This window comes from Heterocephalus glaber, unplaced genomic scaffold (assembly GCF_053883595.1).
Source record: "Heterocephalus glaber isolate CG9 unplaced genomic scaffold, H.glaber_assembly_v1.0 deba00000738, whole genome shotgun sequence".
Classification (NCBI taxonomy): domain Eukaryota; kingdom Metazoa; phylum Chordata; class Mammalia; order Rodentia; family Bathyergidae; genus Heterocephalus; species Heterocephalus glaber.
The window spans coordinates 4,969,687-4,989,051 of NW_028258161.1; the positions used below are offsets into that span (position 1 = coordinate 4,969,687).

General features: G+C 36.5%; 1 long non-coding RNA gene across 1 annotated transcript in view; it reads left to right on the top strand.

Annotated features, from left to right (window-relative positions):
• The first annotated feature begins 70 nt into the window (after positions 1 to 70).
• Positions 71 to 19,365, top strand: part of LOC147829129 (uncharacterized) — a 36,042-nt gene continuing 16,747 nt past the window's right edge. The window contains exons 1-2 of the long non-coding RNA XR_015449529.1: positions 71 to 462; positions 3,044 to 3,229. This is a non-coding gene — a long non-coding RNA (uncharacterized LOC147829129). The remainder of the gene's footprint in view (positions 463 to 3,043; positions 3,230 to 19,365) is intronic.

Below are 19,365 nucleotides of genomic sequence, written 5' to 3' on the forward strand. Positions count from 1 at the left end.
CTGAGGATCCTGGCGCGCACAGGCTCTGACTGCGGCGCGCACAGTTGACGTGCTTATGCAGGCTGCGATTTCCAGGGAAACCACTGAGCGTCACCCACGGATATTCTCCGCAGTTATTTAGGGACTGGCAAAGCAGGATCACTGTCTTGGTTGTGAGTTTTCCCACGTGTAGGGAACTTTCGCCAGATTTGGAATTTGTAAAGACAACTTCTGAAACTACAGTATTTTTATGTCATTTCACCGTTCACAAAATAGTTTACAGTTTTCACTAGTAGATAAGCAAATTGTTTACGAATTATTATACTTTTTGACCCCTCAGCTTTATAAAAAAATCAAAGCCAAGACTTTGTTTACTCAAGAGAGTTGACAGAGGAAATAGGATTTTTTCTTCTGATTTCAACCTTAACAAAACGATCAATTACAGTTTTCACAAATCCTCCCTAAATGTCCGTATGTTTAAAGGTAAGTAAAATAATTTTAAATTGTGGTGAGCGGACAGAATTTTAGGAGCTATCCATTTCTGGACAGACATAAAAATTGGCAGAAGTGAAAATATTTCCTTCTGACAACCTAGAATGTTCAGATTATTTTAAAATTCATTAATTTCTATCACTTGGTATGATGAAGAATACCTCTACTCCAAAGAGAAGCAATATACCCATAAATATTTTAAGTTCTCAAATTTTTAGAGTAAATTAAGTTTATAAAAAATGTGAAGATTAAGATGAATTAAATGCTGAGTGCATTTCCTAGTTCAGGTATAGAATTTATAGTTGTAATGACCAAATGTTTCTATCGCTTCAGGACCCACTCTTAGGCCCTGAAGAAGACCAAAAAAAAAAAAAAAAAAAAAAAGATTATTGACTGTTAAAAGAAATGTTGTCAGATCTCCTTTAGTGAATGTAGAATTACTACTGAAGCTCAAAGTAGACCGTAGATTTCAAAACTTGTAGTGTTTTTTCCTCTGAGCCACCTTCCTACCAAAATTATAAGTAAATGTTTTTGTAAATATTGGTAGATAGCACAACACAATGAACCTGAAAACAAATATGTCATATGAAAAAAACTAAACACAACAGACCACAAATGATAAATTCCATTTATATGGAATGTCCAGAAGAGGTAACACTATAAAGACACAAAGTAGATTAGTAATTGCCTTGGGCTGAGGCACTGGAATGGTTAGAAGGAGATACTGTGGATAGATGACTACTAGAAGGTGATTTGTATGTTATATGAATTGTATATCAACAAAAAAGATGTTACAAAAAAGTAAATAGTAGCCAAGCCATAACTACAGAGCTGAAAATATTTAGAAAATGAACTTTCCATGACTGATTAATATATAGCTCCTATTGCCAATGTTTAACTCGTGAAATGTTTTAATTTCTAAATTTAGTTTTTCCCCTGTAACATAGTGAATATTTGCCTTTAAGATTGTAAGGAATGAGCTGAATCATGTGTTTAGCTCTTGCATGATGAACACAAACTGTTAACAAAAGTTGACTGTTACCATTACATAGTTTTTCAAAAGGATGAAAATAGGTTCTAAAATCTTGATAATCCAAAATTATAATAAAAAATTTAAAATTATGTGAGCATTCTACAAGAAGAATTTTTCCTCTATCAGTATTTTAATTTGTAAATATCTAAATGTTAGTTTATCGATTTCAAAGAATGTATCTGTTAAGCATTAAAATAGATTCCTTATTTTATGTAACTGAGTAATAAAAGTGAAATGAGTAGCATTAAAGTCAGAAAAAAGATCTCACTTAAATGTTAGAGTTCCAGTTCTCTCAATCACCTAGCTGTAAACAAAAACAAGTGAAAACAGGCTTGGAAGCACTAATACAAAACTACTATACCCTTAGTGATCTAAGCTTGACCAGTTTGTAGGACTTTCACAGACCATCTGCTTACATGAGTCCCATAAACTCAGATATCTATATTCCCAGCCCAGAAATTGTAATGTGATCTTTTTTTCTTTTTTTCTTGTTCTGGGAATTGAACTCAGGGCCTTGTACCTGCCAGGCGGGTGCTGCGGAGCTACATCCCTGGCCCTGTAATGTGATCATTTGATGAAATGAGTAGAGAACACCGGGGTTGTTAAAAGTAGGTGCACTGATACCAGAAAAAAAAGTTTGACAGAATGACATGCAGGAAGAGGAAATGTCAAAAAAAATTAAAAGAGATGACCTAAAATAAAGGCAAACAGAGACAAACACTTAAATTGCAATTTACTACAGTTGCTTACAAACCACAATAATAAACCCAAGATACTAAAAATGGTTTATTTCACTCTCATTTATTTAAAAAGGCAAAGCACTGTTTGGTTTTCAGTAATTTAATTTGATTTTGTCTATTGAGCTCCTTCCTTGTGGTCTCATTTAAAAGTAATTCTTAACTTCAACATGTGAGAGCTCAGAGATTGATAAAGGAGATGGACATAAACAAAGGGAAGAGTACTACATGACACAAAATAGAGATTTAACTTTAAAAACTACAGGAATTGATTAAGAGGGGGATAACCTAGTGTACACTGAAAAACTGACTTTTAAAGAATGAAAAGAATTGTGCAAGAAGGGTAGAGCATTGTGCACAGAGATTATAGTACATGCACAGGTGTGGAGGCACCAACCAATTTACTCTTGGATGTTTGGGTAATGAATTGCTGGCTTGAAACATGCAACATGGGGTGTGGTATAAAATGAAATCTATGCCTCACTACCCATGGAAGCCTCTTAGGTGTTGCAAACATACTATGAAAACCAATGCAATGCAATATATGAATTGTCATCAAAATTAATATTGCTCTTGTGAAAGTTAAACATATCATGCATTTCTACTAAAACCATGAATTCCCTAAAAGCAGAGACAGATTTAGGGACTTTTGTACATGTACAGGCATGTAAGTAATGAATGCTTACTGAGTTCATGTGACTGATACATTTTTAAATGGGCTGATTTTAAAGATAAACTAATTTTATTGTAAGATAATCATATGTGTAACTAACTTTATAATTTTCTTCTAATATTTTACCAGGATCATGGAGATTACAGAAGGAATTATGTCTTAATCAAAGAGGAGAGACGAGTAAATTTCTAAAATGTTAGAAAATATAAAACTTTGGTAAATAAGGAGAATCGTAAGTATCATGAGATCATGAGATTTGCAAGTAGACAAGGAAGAAATGATGAGGGATGCTAATGACCCACCTTGCAGGTCAAGGTAGGCACTCCCTCTCCATATACATGCCATTCAGTATCATCTTCTCTCTCCCCTCTGACATGAGTGCCCTTGGGCTGCCAGTGACTGATCAAAAAAAAAAAAATTAAGGAAATGTAAGAATGCGATGATTTAAGAAGAACCAATTGCATAAAGAAAAGGAAGTTGTTTTCTGTTCAAGATCTTCCACTTACATTTATGATTTTAAAGTTTATTAATGCTAGTTATCAATACATGTATTTCAGTGGTAGGCAGAGCAAATAAATTAACTATATATATGTACTGTATATGCAAATAATGTTTTCCCTCTCTACAGCTTATAATGACAAATTTTAAATGTGCATATTCTAAAATAAGAGCCCAGAAATATTACTCCAATTTTGTCATTGTTCATTATACATTATATAGAAATATATAAGTACACAATACAAGCAAAAGCGATGTAAAATTGAGCAATTCTCCACATAAAAGTGTTTTGAATGCTTTGACTTAGACAAGCCAATATTCAACTTAAGTGACCAAGTAGAAAGATTAAGTAAGTTCAGTGCTAAGAATTTAGAAGATATGGCCACATGTTTCCTAAAAAACTGTTCAAGTACAGAAAATATTCAGACTTTGCATAGTCAAAACATCTTAAATTACTCAACAATTAGTTATTCGGCACTTGTGTGTCGGACACTGATCTACATACTTAAAATTTACCTGTGAAATAATATATTCCCTGGAAGTCAATCACCTATGGTCTCATTGAAAAAAACAGAAACAAAAAGTACAAAAGAATTGAAAACAGTAATACAAATCTATTACAAAGTTTGTGAGTCTCTCTCTGTTTTACTTTACCCTAGTAAGCTCTCAGTCCAGAAATTAGGATGTGATAATTTAAAAGGAGCAGAAAGAAAATAGATGGGATATTTAAGTAGGTTGTTTTTCTGATGTTTTTACACCTATACATTCTACCTTTAATATTCATTATTTGTGGAACATGGAGACTTTATAATTGTAATGTATTTGAAATGGATACATTAAGATTGAGATATTGTGGAAATTAATAACTATTTGATAATATAAGGAATATTATATTTAAAAACTCAAAAATCTATTGCCTTTAATGAAGAGAGCTCATTTTCTTGTAGGGAAAGAAAACAATAATTAATAAACGTTCTAAAGCATATGATGTAGTATGCTAGAAGGTGATAAATTATATGCAAGTCATATATGTCTCTCATACATGGATAGAGTTGTAATGAAAATATACCTAATTATAAATATCCCAAGACATTCTTTTTATGATTTATCCTTATAAATAAGTCACGCCAAAGGCTGGATGGCTTGAATGTGCCTCTCACCCATACCAGCAGGAGAGATACACTTCTAGTTTATATTTCAGCAATTGGTTCCTTAAAACAAATGCTCTACATAAAAAAGTGTTTACTGTCTACAGACAGTTCACAGTAAACATACAGTTTACATATTTTCATATGTTCAGTAGAATATTAGGCCTTTTGAGTGTTTTCCCAGGCCCCATAGGGCCAAAGTTTAGAGGAATTCTCCCCTGTGAGACTCTTGTTCACACAGTGTATGATTAGGAGTCCTATACTTAACTCTTAACTAGGAATAAATCGTCATGTAAAAGAAACGAAATGAAACAATTTAACCTTTGGGCAAGCAACAAACAATTTACAAGTTAAATTATTAATAAGAAAACCTTCTGTTTATGAATGGTTTGTAGACTTCCTTGGTCTGTAGATTGTCTTTCCTGGAAAATTTGATTTTGGCATTAGGGTAATGTTGGCATCATAGAATTAGGAAGTGTTCCCTCTGCTTGTATTTTCTGGAAGAGACTATAGAAGGTCGATATCATTTCTTCCTTAAATATTTGGCATAATTCTAGAGTGAAATCATATGGGCCTGGTATTTTCTGTTGGTGAAGATTATTAATTAGTGATTCAATTTATTTAATAGATGTAGATCTATTCAGATTGTGTTTTTCAGTGAGTTCTTTCATCTGAGTTATCAAATTTATGGGGATAGAAGGTTAATTATTTATTAACCTTAAATGTCTATGGGATCAGTAGAAATGATTCCTATTTCGTTTCTGATAGTGACAATTTATGTCTTCTCTGGTTTTTTTCTCAGTTAGCTTGGATTGAATTTTATTAACAGTGTTGCTATTAGGCTGGGGATTTAGCTCAGTGGTTCTGCTGCCTGCCTCGCAAGTGCAAGGTCCCAAGTTTGATCCCCAGTACCAAAACCAAAAACCAAAAACCAAAACAAAACAAAACAAAAAAATATATATATATAGTATTGATGTTTTCAAGGAATTAGCTCTTTGGTTTGATTTTCTCTATCATTTTCCTGTTTTAAATTTCATTTATTTCTTCTCTAATTTTTATTATTTCTTCTGCTTGCTATAAATTTAAATTGTCCTCTCTTTAATTTTCTAAGGTGAAAGCTTAGATTTTTGGTCTTGACTAATTTACTTTCTGACTTATGAACTATATTTTCCTCTAAATCTCACTTTTGTTGCATCCCACAAATTTTAAGAAGTTTTATTTTCAATTATTTTGAAATATTATCGATTTTCTCTTGAGACATCTTTGACATATGTGCTAGTTAGAAGTACATTGCTTAATTACCAAATATTTGGAGATTTTTCAGCTGTCTTTCTGTTATTAATCCCACTTGTGATGGTGTAACATTATGTTTATATACTGTTGGATTCAATTTGCTGTGTTTTTAACAGATTCTGGTTTAGTTTTATTGTGGTATGAGAATATAGTTTGTATGATTTCTATATTTACAAATTTGTACATATATTTTATAGTCTGGAATGTATCTTAGTTTGGGTGAGAAGAATGTCTAGTCTGGAGTTTTTAAATGGAGTATTCTATAAGTGTCTGTTAGATTAAGTTGATACATCTTATCTTGATCTAGTTGATGTAGATCAACTTGTTAGTGCTGTTCAGGTTAACTATATCTGCCTGCTTGATCTATCAGTTACTGAAAGATAATGTTGAATTCTCCAGCTGTAATAGTAGATTTGCACACTTTTCCTTGGAGTTCTATCAGTTTCTGTCTCATGTACTTTAATATTCTGCTATTATGAGCATACGTATTAAAGATTATTATAGCTTTTTGGAAAATTGTTCCTTTTATTGTTATTGCTTCTCTTTGTCTACAATTTCTTTGTTCTGAAAATTTTTTTTCTCAAACCAACATAGCTACTTCGTCTTTCTTTTGATTAGTGTTAGCATGGACATCCTTCTTTATCACTTTAATTTGTATATGTCTTTATAGTTAAAGTGAGTTTTTAAAGCAACATATAATTGAATTTTATATTAATAATGACAATGTCTTTTAATTGGTGTTTTTAGACCATTTATATTTAAGGCAATTATTGATATAGTTGTATTAATAGCTGCCACTTTGGTAACTGTTATCTATTGCATTTTTTTAGTACTTTCCCCCTCTTTTTCTTCCTCTTGTTTTAAATGAGCATTTTGTATAATGCTTTATCTCCACTTTTAGGGTAGCAATCATACTTAAAAAATAACTACTATGAGTGGCCCTAGAGTTTGCACTATAGATTTTTAGGTATTCTAAAAGCAATTTCAAATAGCAGCGTATTGTTTTACATGTAGTGTAGGGACCTAATAACAGTGTTCCCAGTTCTTCCTTCTTGAGCCTTACAACAGCACTTTCATTTCACTTACCCTATACTATAAAAAAAACCACTGCACTGTTCCTACTGTTAAAGTTTAGTTTTTAGAAAAGACTAAGAAAAATAAGATATTCATTTTATTTATTTTCTTATTTATTTTATTTTCCTTCTTTGATAGTCTTCCTGTCTTAATATATATCTAAGTTTCTGACCTATATAATTTTCCTTCTCACTAAAGAACTTCCTTTAACATTTTTTGCAGAGCAGTTCTGCTTATAATGAATACATTTGTTTTTTGTTTTTCTTACAAAGTCTGTGTCTCTTTCCATTGTGCAGGATAATTTCCCTGGATATATAATTCTAGGTTGATGGTTTCTTTTATACTTTAAATATTTCATTCCTCTTTCTCCTTGTTTTTATGGTCTCTAAAAAGAAATCTTCTACAGTTTTTATACTTGCTCTTCTACAAATTAAGTTTTCCCCCATGTCAGACTTCTTTTAAGATTTTTTTGTGTGCGTTTGGTTTTCTGAAATTTGAATATGATATGCTCAGGTATTAATTTTTTTGTATTAAATTCTTTTATTGGTACGTTGTAGGTATACAACACAATGACATTTCTCATTGGGAATTGTACCTTTACATAATGCACCTTGGTTCTTATTTTTTCCCCATTCCTAGCCCTCCCTTCACGCCCTCCACCCTTCCCTATTTACAAAGACTTTATTTCCATTTTTTCCATTTCTCAGCATTTTTTCCTTTCCATTCTTTCCTTTCCCCTGTGCCTCCCACGACCCCTACCCCTTTGGACCTTTCTTCCTATTTTACATTATCAATTATTCATTCTAATAATTGGTGCATTTTAGGTATACAATATAATGACACTCATCATTGGAAATTTGCACCTTTACATAGTCTCTCTTCGTTCTTATTTTTCACCCTTGCCCAGCCCTCCCTTCAACCCCTCCAGCCCTCCCTATTTACAAAAATTTGGTCCTGTTTTTCCATTTTCTCATATTAATCCCATTCCCTTCTTTCCTTTCCCCTAGCCCTCCCACTTCCTTCCCCTTTGCCCCTTTTCTTCCTATTTCACATCACCTATTATACATTTTAGTCCTTATTTACACTTTCAGTTTCTCACACCAGAGAAACTATTCGGTATTTACACATCTGTGTCCTATTTATTTCACTTAAGAGTATTGCCTCAATGTGCATCCACTTAGCTATAAATGTCTCTAATTTCTCATTTTTTTATGGCTGAGTAGTACTCCATTTTATAAAAAAAACACATTTTCTTTATCCAGTCTCCAGTTGATGGGCATTTGGGCTGTTTCCAAGTTTTAGCTATTACAAACTGCGCTGCTATGAACATGGGTGCACATATATCACTGTGGTATGATTCTTTTAATTCTTTGGGGAAGATCCCCAGCAGTGGAATAGTGGGGTCAAATGGGACTTCCAGTCCTAGTTCTTTGAGGTATCTCCATACTGATTTCCACAGTGCTTGCACCAGTCTACACTCCCACCAGCAGTGGAGCAGTGTTCCTCTTTCACCACAGCCCCACCAGCATTTGTTATTGGTTGATTTCATGATAGCAGCCATTCTTTCTGGAGTGAAGTGGAATCTCAGCATTGTGTTCATTTGCATCTCTCGAATGACCAGTGACGTTGAACATTTTTTCATGTATTTATTTGCTATTTCTACTTCTTTGTGTGAGAAATGTCTGTTCATTTCAGATGCCCATTTTCTGATTGGGTCTTTAAATTTGGAAGGTCTGATCTTATTAAGTTCTTTATAGATTCGAGATAGTAGACCTTTGTCTGAGGAAGAGAAGGTGAAGATTTTTTCCCACATTGTGGATTGTCTCTTCACACTCCTGGTGGTTTCTCTTGCTGTGCAGAAGCTTTTTAATAAGAAGAGATCCCATTTGTTGATTGTTTGTGCTAGTTCACGGGCAACTGAGGTTTTGTTCATAAAATCTTTTCCTACACCGATGTCTTCAAGGGTTCTACCTAGCCTCTGTTCCAACTGGTTCAGAGTTTCTATTTTAATATTTAGATCTTTAATCCATTTTGATTTTAGTTTAGTGCATGGTGAGAGATACAGGTCTAGTTTTAATCTTTGGCAAGTTGAAACCCAATTTTTCCAGCACCATTTATTAAAGAGGCTATCTTTCCTCCAGTGAGGGTGTTTGGCTCCTTATCGAAGATGAGATGGCTGAGTGTGTCTGGTGTTGTTTCTGCATCTTCTAGTCTGTTCCACTGGTCCTCAAGCCTGTTTCTTTGCCAGTACCATGCTGTTTTTATCACAGTAGTTTTGTAGTAGAGTTGCAGGTTGGGGATTGTGATCCCCCCTGCCATGTCTCTGTTACCTAGAATTGCTTTTGCTATTCTGGGTCTCTTCTTGCTCCAAATGAATTTTTGGATTGTTTTCTCGAGGTCTATGAAGTATGCTGCTGGGATCTCAATTGGAATTGCATTAAATCTATTTAGCAGTTTTGGAAGTATGGCTATTTTCACTATATTAATCCTTCCTACCCAGGAGCAGGGGATGTCTGTCCATTTTCTGATATCATCTTCAATCGCTCTTTTCAGAATCCCATAGTTTTCAGAGAAGAGGTCTTTTATTTCTTTCAATAGGATGATTCCTAGGTATGTCAGTTTTTTGGATGCTATTGTGAAAGGAATTATTTGCCCTATTTCTCTCTCAGTGAGTCTGTCATTTGTGTAGAGGAAAGCTATTGATTTTTGTGTGTTGACCTTGTAACCAGCTACTTGACTGAATTTGGTTATTAAGTCTAGAAGAGTTTTGGTGGAGTTCTTGGGGTCTTCTATATAGAGTATCATGTCATCTGCAAATAATGACAATTTGACTTCTTCATTTCCTATCTTTATTCCTTTTATTTCTTTCTCTTGTCTAACTGCCGTGGCTAATGTTTCCAGAACTATATTGAACAAGAGTGGTGATAGTGGACATCCTCGTCTTGTTCCTGATTTTAGTGTGAAGGATTTCAGTTTTTGACCATTTAGTATGATATAGGCTGTTGGTTTTTCATAGATGGCTTCTATCAGTTTGAGGTAGAGACCATCTATTCCAATTTTTTGTAGGGTTTTTATCATAAATGCATGTTGGATTTTGTCAAATGCTTTTTCTGCGTCTATGGAGATAATCATATGGTTTTTGTCCTTGGCTCTATTGATATAGTGTATTACATTAATTGATTTTCGTATATTGAACCATCCCTGCATCCCTGGGATGAATCCCACTTAATCAGGGTGTATAATCTTCTTGATAATCTTCTGCATTCTGTTTGCCATTATCTTATTAAGGATTTTTGCATCTATGTTCATTAGTGAGATTGGCCTATAGTTCTCTTTTTCAGTTAGGTCTTTCTCTGCTTTGGGGGTCAAGGTGATACTTACTTCCAGGAATGAATTTGGGAGTATTGCTTCCCTTTCAATTTCATTGAAGAGTTTAAACAGTAGTGGCAGCAGTTCCTCTCTAAATGTCTTGTAGAATTCAGCAGTGAAGCCATCAGCGCTTGGGCTTTTCTTAGGTGATAAGTTTTTAATTATGTTTTCAATTTCATTGGTTGATATTGGGTTGTTCAGAATTTTTAGGTCTTCTTCATTCAACTTTGGTAATTCATATGTATCTAGGAATCTGTCCATTTCTTCTGTGTTGTCCATCTTATTGGCGTATAGGTTCTGGAAGTAGGTATTGATGATCATCTGGATTTCTGCTGGGTCTGTTGTGATTTCACCCTTTTCATTCCTAATTGCATGGATTTGGGCCTTTTCTCTCCTTTTTCTGATAAGGTTGACTAAAGGGTTATCAATTTTGTTGATTCTTTCAAAGAACCAACTCTTGGCTTCATTGATTTTTTGTATCGTTCTCTTAGTCTCCATTGCATTGATTTCTCCTCTGATCTTTATAATTTCTTCCCTTGTATGAGCTTCGGGGTTGTCCTGCTCTTCTTTTTCTAGAAGCTTGAGGTTCAGCATCAGGTTATTTAATTGGGCTCATTCTGTTTTCCTAATATGCGTATTCACTGCTATGAATTTCCCTCATAAGACTGCTTTCATTGTGTCCCATAGATTCCGATATGTTGTATTGTCATTGTCATTTAATTGAAGGAACTGTCTGATTTCTTCTTTAATTTCCTCTGTGACCCATTGGTTATTCAGAAGTGTGTTGTTCAATTTCCACGTGTTTATGAAATTTTTTGAGTTTCTTTTGCTATGGATCTCCAATTTCATCGCACTATGGTCTGATAATATACAGGGGATAACTTCAATTCCGTTGCACTTACTTAAACATGTTCTATGTGTGAGTATGTGGTCTATTTTGGAGAATGACCCATGTGCAGCTGAGAAGAATGTGTATTCTGATTTTGTGGGGTGGAAGACTCTGTAAACATCTGTTAAGTTCATTTGTTCAAGAGTTCGATTGAGTTCTAGTATTTCATTACTTATTTTTAGTCTAGTTGATCTATCTGTTTGTGACAGTGGGGTGTTGAGGTCCCCCACTACAATTGTATTAGTGCATATATGGCTTTTCATGTCCGTTAGTATTTGTTTTATATAGTTGGGTGCACTAGTGTTTGGTGCATAGCTATTTATGATTGTCATCTCTTCCTCTTGGATTCTTCTCTTTACAAGGATGTAGTGTCCTTCTTCATCTCTCTTAATTAGTGTTGGTTTGAAATCTACTTGATTTGCCAAGAGGATAGCTACTCCTGCTTTTTTTCGGGTTCCTGTTGCATGCAGTATTGTTTTCCACCCTTTAACTTTCAGTCTATGAGTTTCCTTTTGAATTAAGTGTGTTTCTTGTATGCAGCATATTGTTGGATTTTGCTTCTTGACCCATTGTGCCAGTCTATTTCTTTTGATTGGTGAATTGAGACCATTAACGTTGATGGTTATAACTGAAACGTATTAACTTGTCATTGCCATGACTTTTTCTTTTTGTTGGGTTCTCCCCCTTTACATTTAATTTCTTGTCATGCCAGATGGGTTCATTCTGCTTTGCTTCCTGGGGTTGTGATCCTCAATGTCTGTTCCTAGGCTATTGTGTAAAATTCTTTGGAGTGCTGATTTGGTATTCACGAAGTTCCTAAGGTGCCCTTTGTCATGAAAGTATCTTATTTCTCCATCAAATCTGAAAGATAGTTTTGCAGGGTACATCAATCTGGGTTGGAGGCTGTTTTCTTTTAGGGCTTGGAATATGTCACTCCAAGCTCTTCTTGGCTTGGTGGTTTGTGTTGAGAAGTCTGCTGTGATTCTGATGGGCTTTCCTTTGTATGTGATTTGTTTCTTTTCTCTGACTGCTTGGAGAACTTTGTTCTTCTGTTGAGTTTCTGGAATCTTAACAATTATATGCCTATGTGTAGATTTTTTTTGATTAAGGCTATTTGGAGTCCTATATGCCTCACTTATCTGTATGTCAACCTCTTTTCCCCTGCTTGGGAAGTTTTCTGCCATTATTTCTGTGAAGAGATTTTTTTATGTCATCTCCACTCTCTCGTCTTTCTTCATTGAGCCCAATCAGTCTTATGTTATTCTTCTTTGCATCATCTAGCAGCTGCTGGATTGATTTCTCATGTTCCCTTACAATTTTGAACCAATTTTTCTTTTCCTGGTCACTAATTGCAATCTTATCTTCTATATCTGAAATTCTGTCCTCACATTGGCTCATTCTGCTGTGTAGACTTTCAATGGAGTTTTTCATCTCCTGGAAATCTATTTGCATCTGTTTTATGGATTCCATTTGTTTCCTCTGTTGGGATTCCATCATGTTTCTGAGTGCCTCTCTAGATTTATTAGTCATGTCTTGCACTAGGGGCACAATTTCTCCTGTCATCTGAGAAATTATTTCTGATTTCATTTTTTCCAGATCCCCTTTTGTTGCCAGTTCAGTGGATCCAGGTGGTTGAGTATCAGAGTGTTCCATCTCATTTCCGTTTGGGGTTGCTGTAGGTGATCTGGAAGTCTGGTTTTGAGACTCATTTATGTGTTTTCTCATTTCGACTGGGGTGGGGGACTGTTAACGCCTGCACGGATTACCTCCTCTGAGCTGGGTGAGGTGGGACAGGCGCCGGGAGCAGCGGTAGGGATGGTCACCCTAAAGCCCTTTCCTGTGGGCTGGGAGCAGCCAGAGGGTTGGTGGCCGGGAAACCCCTTCCTCTGGACCAGGAGCAGTGGGATGGTGGCTCAGAAGCCCCTCCCTCTGGGCCGGGAGCGGTGGGAGGGATGGTGGCCCAAAAGCCCTTTCCTCTGGGCTGGGAGCAGCAGGAGGGATGGTGACTGGGAAGCCCCTTCCTCTGGACCAGGAGCAGTGGGACGACGGCTCAGAAGCCCCTACCTCTGGGCCGGGAACAGTGGGACTCAGTACCTTGGTCTGGTGGTCTGGTGTCCTCTGCACCTTGGTAATGTGGAATCAGGTGGCTGCCTGTTTGCAGTGGGGTGATTCGGGGTCTTCCGCGTGACTCAGGACCTCGGTAGGGCATGCACAGACCTGCCTGTCTGCAGCAGGCTGATTTGGTATCTTCCGCGTGGCTCAGGACCTCGGTAGGGCATGCACAGACCTGCCTGCCTGCAGCGGGCTGATTCAGCGTGTGTTCCGCGCGACTGGGGACCTCGGCAGGGTGTGGGCAGACCTGCCTGTCTGTAGCGGGGTGATTCGGTGTCTTCTGCGTGACTCAGGACCTCGGTACAGCGTGCACAGACCTGCCTTTCTGTAGCGGGCTGATTCGGCGTCTTCCACGTGACCCAGGTATTAATTTTTATATTTACCCTACCTATGATTTGCTGTTATTCACTTTAGAAAGTCTTGAGGCCATTATTACTTCAATTTTTCTCTGTTCTTTTCACTGCTCCTCCTTTTAATATTATGATTACATGTATGTTACACCTTTTGAAATCGTCTCTTGGTTTTTCAGTTGTTGGGCGTTCTGAGTTTTTTCCATTCATTTCTCTCTTTGCCTTTCAGTTTGGCAGGTGTTTTTTAGCCTATCTCTTAGCTTACTAGCTCTTCCTTCTGCTCTGTTCAGTGCCCTGATAACCTCTTCAGAGACATTGTTTATTTTTGTTACAGTACTGTTGATTTCTAGCTTTTCCTTTTGATCTTAAGAGTTTCCATTTCTCTTCTTACATTATCCATCTACTCATTCATATTGTCTAGCTTTTTATTAGAACCCTTTATATATTAATTATAAAGTCCCAGTCTGGTAATTCCAATATATGTGTCATATCTGAGTATGGTACTGCTTTATCTCTTCAAACTATCTTTTCTTTTTCCTGTCCTTTAGCATACCTTGTAAATTTTTGGTTGAAACCTGGACAAGAGATGAATGTAATGGTACATGGTTTTAGTCCCTGCTACTCAAGAGGCTGAGGCAGGAGAAGCATTTGAATCCAGGAGCTCCCAGACCCTTAGTGTGAGGCTTTTATATTAATTTGTGTAGGAGTTGGACAGACTGTATTTAGGTTTTCTGAAGCTGCACGTGCCCTAAGCCTCAAATTTCTTTACTGTCCTTGTTTTTCCCTCTGTAGTCTTTGACCTTCCCCAAGAACTCCTCCTGGGAGTGTGTTTTGCAGCTCTTTCAGCTGTAATTCACTGTTACAATTGATCCCAGTTGATAGGATGGCAAAGTATGGAAAGAGAGACTCATTCTATAATCTTATGATTAAATAAGTCTTTTAATGGACCTGGATCCCTGGGCTGTGACTTTTTCAGGTATTTCTTAGGTTTTCCCTCCATCCCTTTCAGGGGACACAGAAAGGCTAGAGGGGCTTGGATTTGAGGAAATGTCCCAGCATCACTAATAATCTAAGAAGATGGCTATCAAATTTTTGTATTTCTATCACTATTTTATTAATTGCTATTTTGTTAAAGGACTTAAGTCCTCCTCTTAATTGCAGTCAAACCCTAGGTTTTTATGAAGACATTGGTAAGTTCACAGGTATTGTGTTTGTCATTTATGATTAATTTAAAAGACAGAAACAAGGGCTAAAGTGTAGCTCAGTTAAAGTAGAATGCTTGCTTAGCATGGACAAGGCCCTGGGGTGGATTTTCAGCTCTGGAATGCACACAAACACACACACAAATACATACACACACATAAACACACACACAACATAAATAAGCAACATAGTGCGGGCTGACTGCAAATATGTAACTGTTTAAACAATTTTTTTTACTTATTTGTAAGTTCTAAAGTTTTAAAATTGTTCAAAGTTTTAATGCAAAATTTTAAACATTTTTGAAAATTTTCAGATTACCTTTGAAAACCCACTTTAATTTTAGAGAATGGTAACATTTCTTTTATTCAGAAAGACATTAGATGTGTTGTGTGAAGTATTTCAACAAATGCTATTCGATTTTGTATCAGCTGATTGCAGGCCATATCCATGGTCTTGTTAATCATTACCTTTGTTTAAAAAGATGATCTATTTTAAGACTTTTATAAGTACATTTCTGCTTTTGTTGAGAGAAAGACAACTTTGAAACTGTCCCAGATAGTAATGGCTTATTAGACATATGTTTTGTTTTAGTGTTAGTTACCACTGGGGCATTTGTTCATTGTAAAAGTGGATACTAAATATTTAGTACAATTTTCAACAACAACAACAAAAAATAAGTACTGAAATTCAAGCACATTTTAACAATGTAAAACTTATCTACTTGAGTTGTTTGTTAAAAGGTAACAGAATTAGTCCCCAACTCTTGAGTGCAAAGTTGTTTCCCACCTGCCTTCTGCATAGACTCAAGAATACTGGCAATCACCTCATGTAATAAAAAATTTAATTTTAAAAGTAAAAATTAGTATAAATTTTGTTTTTGTTATAATTTTAAAACATAAACAATTTTATTAGCATTATTAATAAATAGAGTTATTGAGGATGGCACATAAGTAGAAATTACATAGACTAAGCATGTGAAATCCATAACTACTCTTATGCTCATTTTTATCTGGCCTAAAGCACCAGTGAATCAATAAATAGAGAAAGAGATACTACAAAGGTTGCCACTCCTCTTTTCTTCCTTTCTTTTTAGATGGCAAAGGAAATGCAGGGCAGAATAAATCAGTTCTCTTCTAGAATCTACCCCATTTCCTGGTTCTAGGCTAAACAACTCCTATGCAACAAGGATAAATGAATGACCACGAAGAATTACACAGTACTCAAGCTGATGCTACAAGAAAGGTGGCATGAGATGTGAAGAAAAATTATCATAGGACTTGTTCATAGGGTGGGCATAAAAAGAGAGAGCAGTCAAGGATGACTTAAGTCTTTTAGTTTTCACAAATGGAAGAATGAAAGGGCCACGTGCTGAGATCCAGGAGAAGCAGGGTAGATGGTGGTTAGCAATTAAGAGTTTTATTTTTGATTGTTATGAGTAACTACACAATTATGTAAAGATAGAACTAGGCATCCAGAAAAGAAAGAAAATAGATACACACACACACACACACACACACACACTTGAGAGTAATCAATGTATAAATGGTTCTCAAAGCTACAGGACAGGATGAGGGGTTTAGGGTACACAAATGAGAAGGAAACAAAAAAAGAGATTGGAGAACAAGCCCAAGGAGTTCAACATTTAGCTGTTAGGAAAAATGGGAAGAGCCAGTCAAGGAGAGCCAGGTGTAACCAGGAGAAATATAGAAGGAAAACTGAGAGCTGGGTTTCAGAAGCCAAGGGAAGGATATGCTCCCATAAGGGACATTCAGCTGTCAGATACTGCCCACAGATCACATGCAGTGAGGCTCAGGAATCACTGTTTTGATAGTACATTTAGTAGTGTGTGGAGATTCTAAACAAAATACTAGAGAGGCTAGTATTGACAGTTTTGTTGAAAGAAAGAAAGACCAATAAGGAAAAAGGTGTAAGAGTTAAGTGGAGCAGAATTTATCATTTAACTAATAAAGTTTCTGGGCTTCTCATCTTTGCATGTTGCTTCTATATCCCTAGGAGGGTTCCTAAGCAATGTATGTAAAAGTATGTTTTTGTAGTATTTTCAAAAATAAAACATTTTAACTTCAGTAAGCGAACGTCTCCTCCATTCTAACGTTCCTCCATCAATTATTCCTTCTTTTAGGTTGACTACAAACACTTCGGGAAGTTGATTAAGAGTTAAATTTGACGTCCCGCCACTCCCAGCCTAGAGGAAAGGGCTTTTGGGCCACCATCTGTCCTGCCCCTCCTGACCCAGAGGTAGGGGCTTCTGAGCCGCCATCCCACTGCTCCTGGTCCAGAGGAAGGGGCTTCTGGGCCACCATCCAGCCAACCACTCCCCGGCCCAGAGGAAGGGCCTTCCTGGTCACCATCATTCCCACCACTCCCAGCCCAGAAGAAAGGGCTTTTGGGCCGCCTTCTGTCCCTACTGCTCCCGGCCCCTGTCCCACCTCTCCACCGCCCCGCCCACGGTCGAAATGAGAAGACACGTAAATAAGTCTCAAAACCAGACTTCCAGATCACCTACAGCAACCCCAAACGGAAATGAGATGGAACACTCTGATACTCAACCACCTGGATCCACTGGACTGGCAACAAAAGAGGATCTGGAAAAAATGAAATCAGAAATAATTTCTCAGATAACAGAAGAGATCATGCTCCTAGTGCAAGACATGATTAATAAATCTAGAGAGGAGCTCAGGAACATGATGGAATCCCAACATAAGAAACAAATGGAATCCATAAAACAGATGCAAATAGATTTCCAGGACATGAAAAACTCCATTGAAAGTCTACACAGCAGAATGAGCCAGTGTGAGGACAGAATTTCAGATATAGAAGATAAGATTGCAATTAGTGACCAGGAAAAGAAAAATTGCTTCAAAATTATAAGGGAACATGAGAAATCAATCCAGCAGCTGCTAGATGATGCAAAGAAGAATAACATAAGACTGATTGGGCTCAATGAAGAAAGACGAGAGAGTGGAGATGACATAAAAAATCTCTTCACAGAAATAATGGCAGAAAACTTCCCAAGCAGGGGAAAAGAGGTTGACATACAGATAAGTGAGGCATATAGGACTCCAAATAGCCTTAATCAAAAAAAATCTACACATAGGCGTATAATTGTTAAGATTCCAGAAACTCAAGAGAAGAACAAAGTTCTACAAGCAGTTAGAGAAAAGAAACAAATCACATACAAAGGAAAGCCCATCAGAATCACAGCAGACTTCTCAACACAAACCATCAAGGCAAGAAGAGCTTGGAGTGACATATTCCAAGCCCTAAAAGAAAACAGCCTCCAAGCTAGATTGATGTACCCTGCAAAACTATCCTTCAAAATTTATTTATTTATTTTATTTCTTGGTACCGGGGATCGAACTCAGGTCCTTGCACTTGCGAGGCAGGCGACGGAACCACTGGGCTAAATCCCCGGCCCTGTCCTTCAAAACTGATGGAGAAATAAGATACTTTCATGACAAAGAGCACATTAGGAATTTCGTGAATACCAAACCACCTTTCAAAAAAATTTTACACAATGTCCTAGGAACAGACATTGAGGGTCACAACCCCAGGAAGCAAAGCAGCATGAACCCATCTGGCATGACAAGAAATTAAATGTAAAGGGGGAGAACCCAACAAAAAGAAAAAGTCATGGCAATGACAAGTCAATACGTTTCAGGTATAACCATCAAGGTTAATGGTCTCAATTCACCGATCAAAAGAAATTGACTGGCAGAATGGATCAAGAAGCAAAATCCAACAATATGCTGCATACAAGAAACACACTTAATTCAAAAGGAAACTCATAGACTGAAAGTTAAAGGGTGGAAAACAATACTCCATGCATTGGGAACCTGAAAAAAAGCAGAAGTAGCTATCTTCTTTGCAGATTAAGTAGATTTCAAACCAACACTGATTAAGAGAGACAAAGAAGGACACTACATCCTTTTAAAGGGAACAATCCAACAGGAGGAGATGACAATCATAAATATCTATGAACCAAACACTTGTGCGCCCAGCTATATAAAACAAATACAGACATGAAAAGTCATATATGCACTAATACAGTTGTAGTGGGGGAACCTCAACACCCCACTGTCATAAACAGATAGATCAGCTAGACAAAAAATAAGTAATGAAATACTAGAACTCAATCGAACTCTTGAACAAATGAACTTAACAGATGTTTACAGAGTCTTCCACCCCACAAAATCAGAATACACATTCTTCTCAGCTGCACATGGGTCATTCTCCAAAATAGACCACATACTCGCACATAGAACATGTTTAAGTGCAAAGGAATTGAAGTTATCCCCTATATATTATCAGACCATAGTGCGATGAAATTGGAGATCCATAGCAAAAGAAACTGGAATAATTTCATAAACATGGAAATTGAACAACACACTTCTGAATAACCAATGGGTCACAGAGGAAATTAAAGAAGAAATCAGACAGTTCCTCCAATTAAATGACAATGACAATACAACATATTGGAATCTGTGGGACACAATG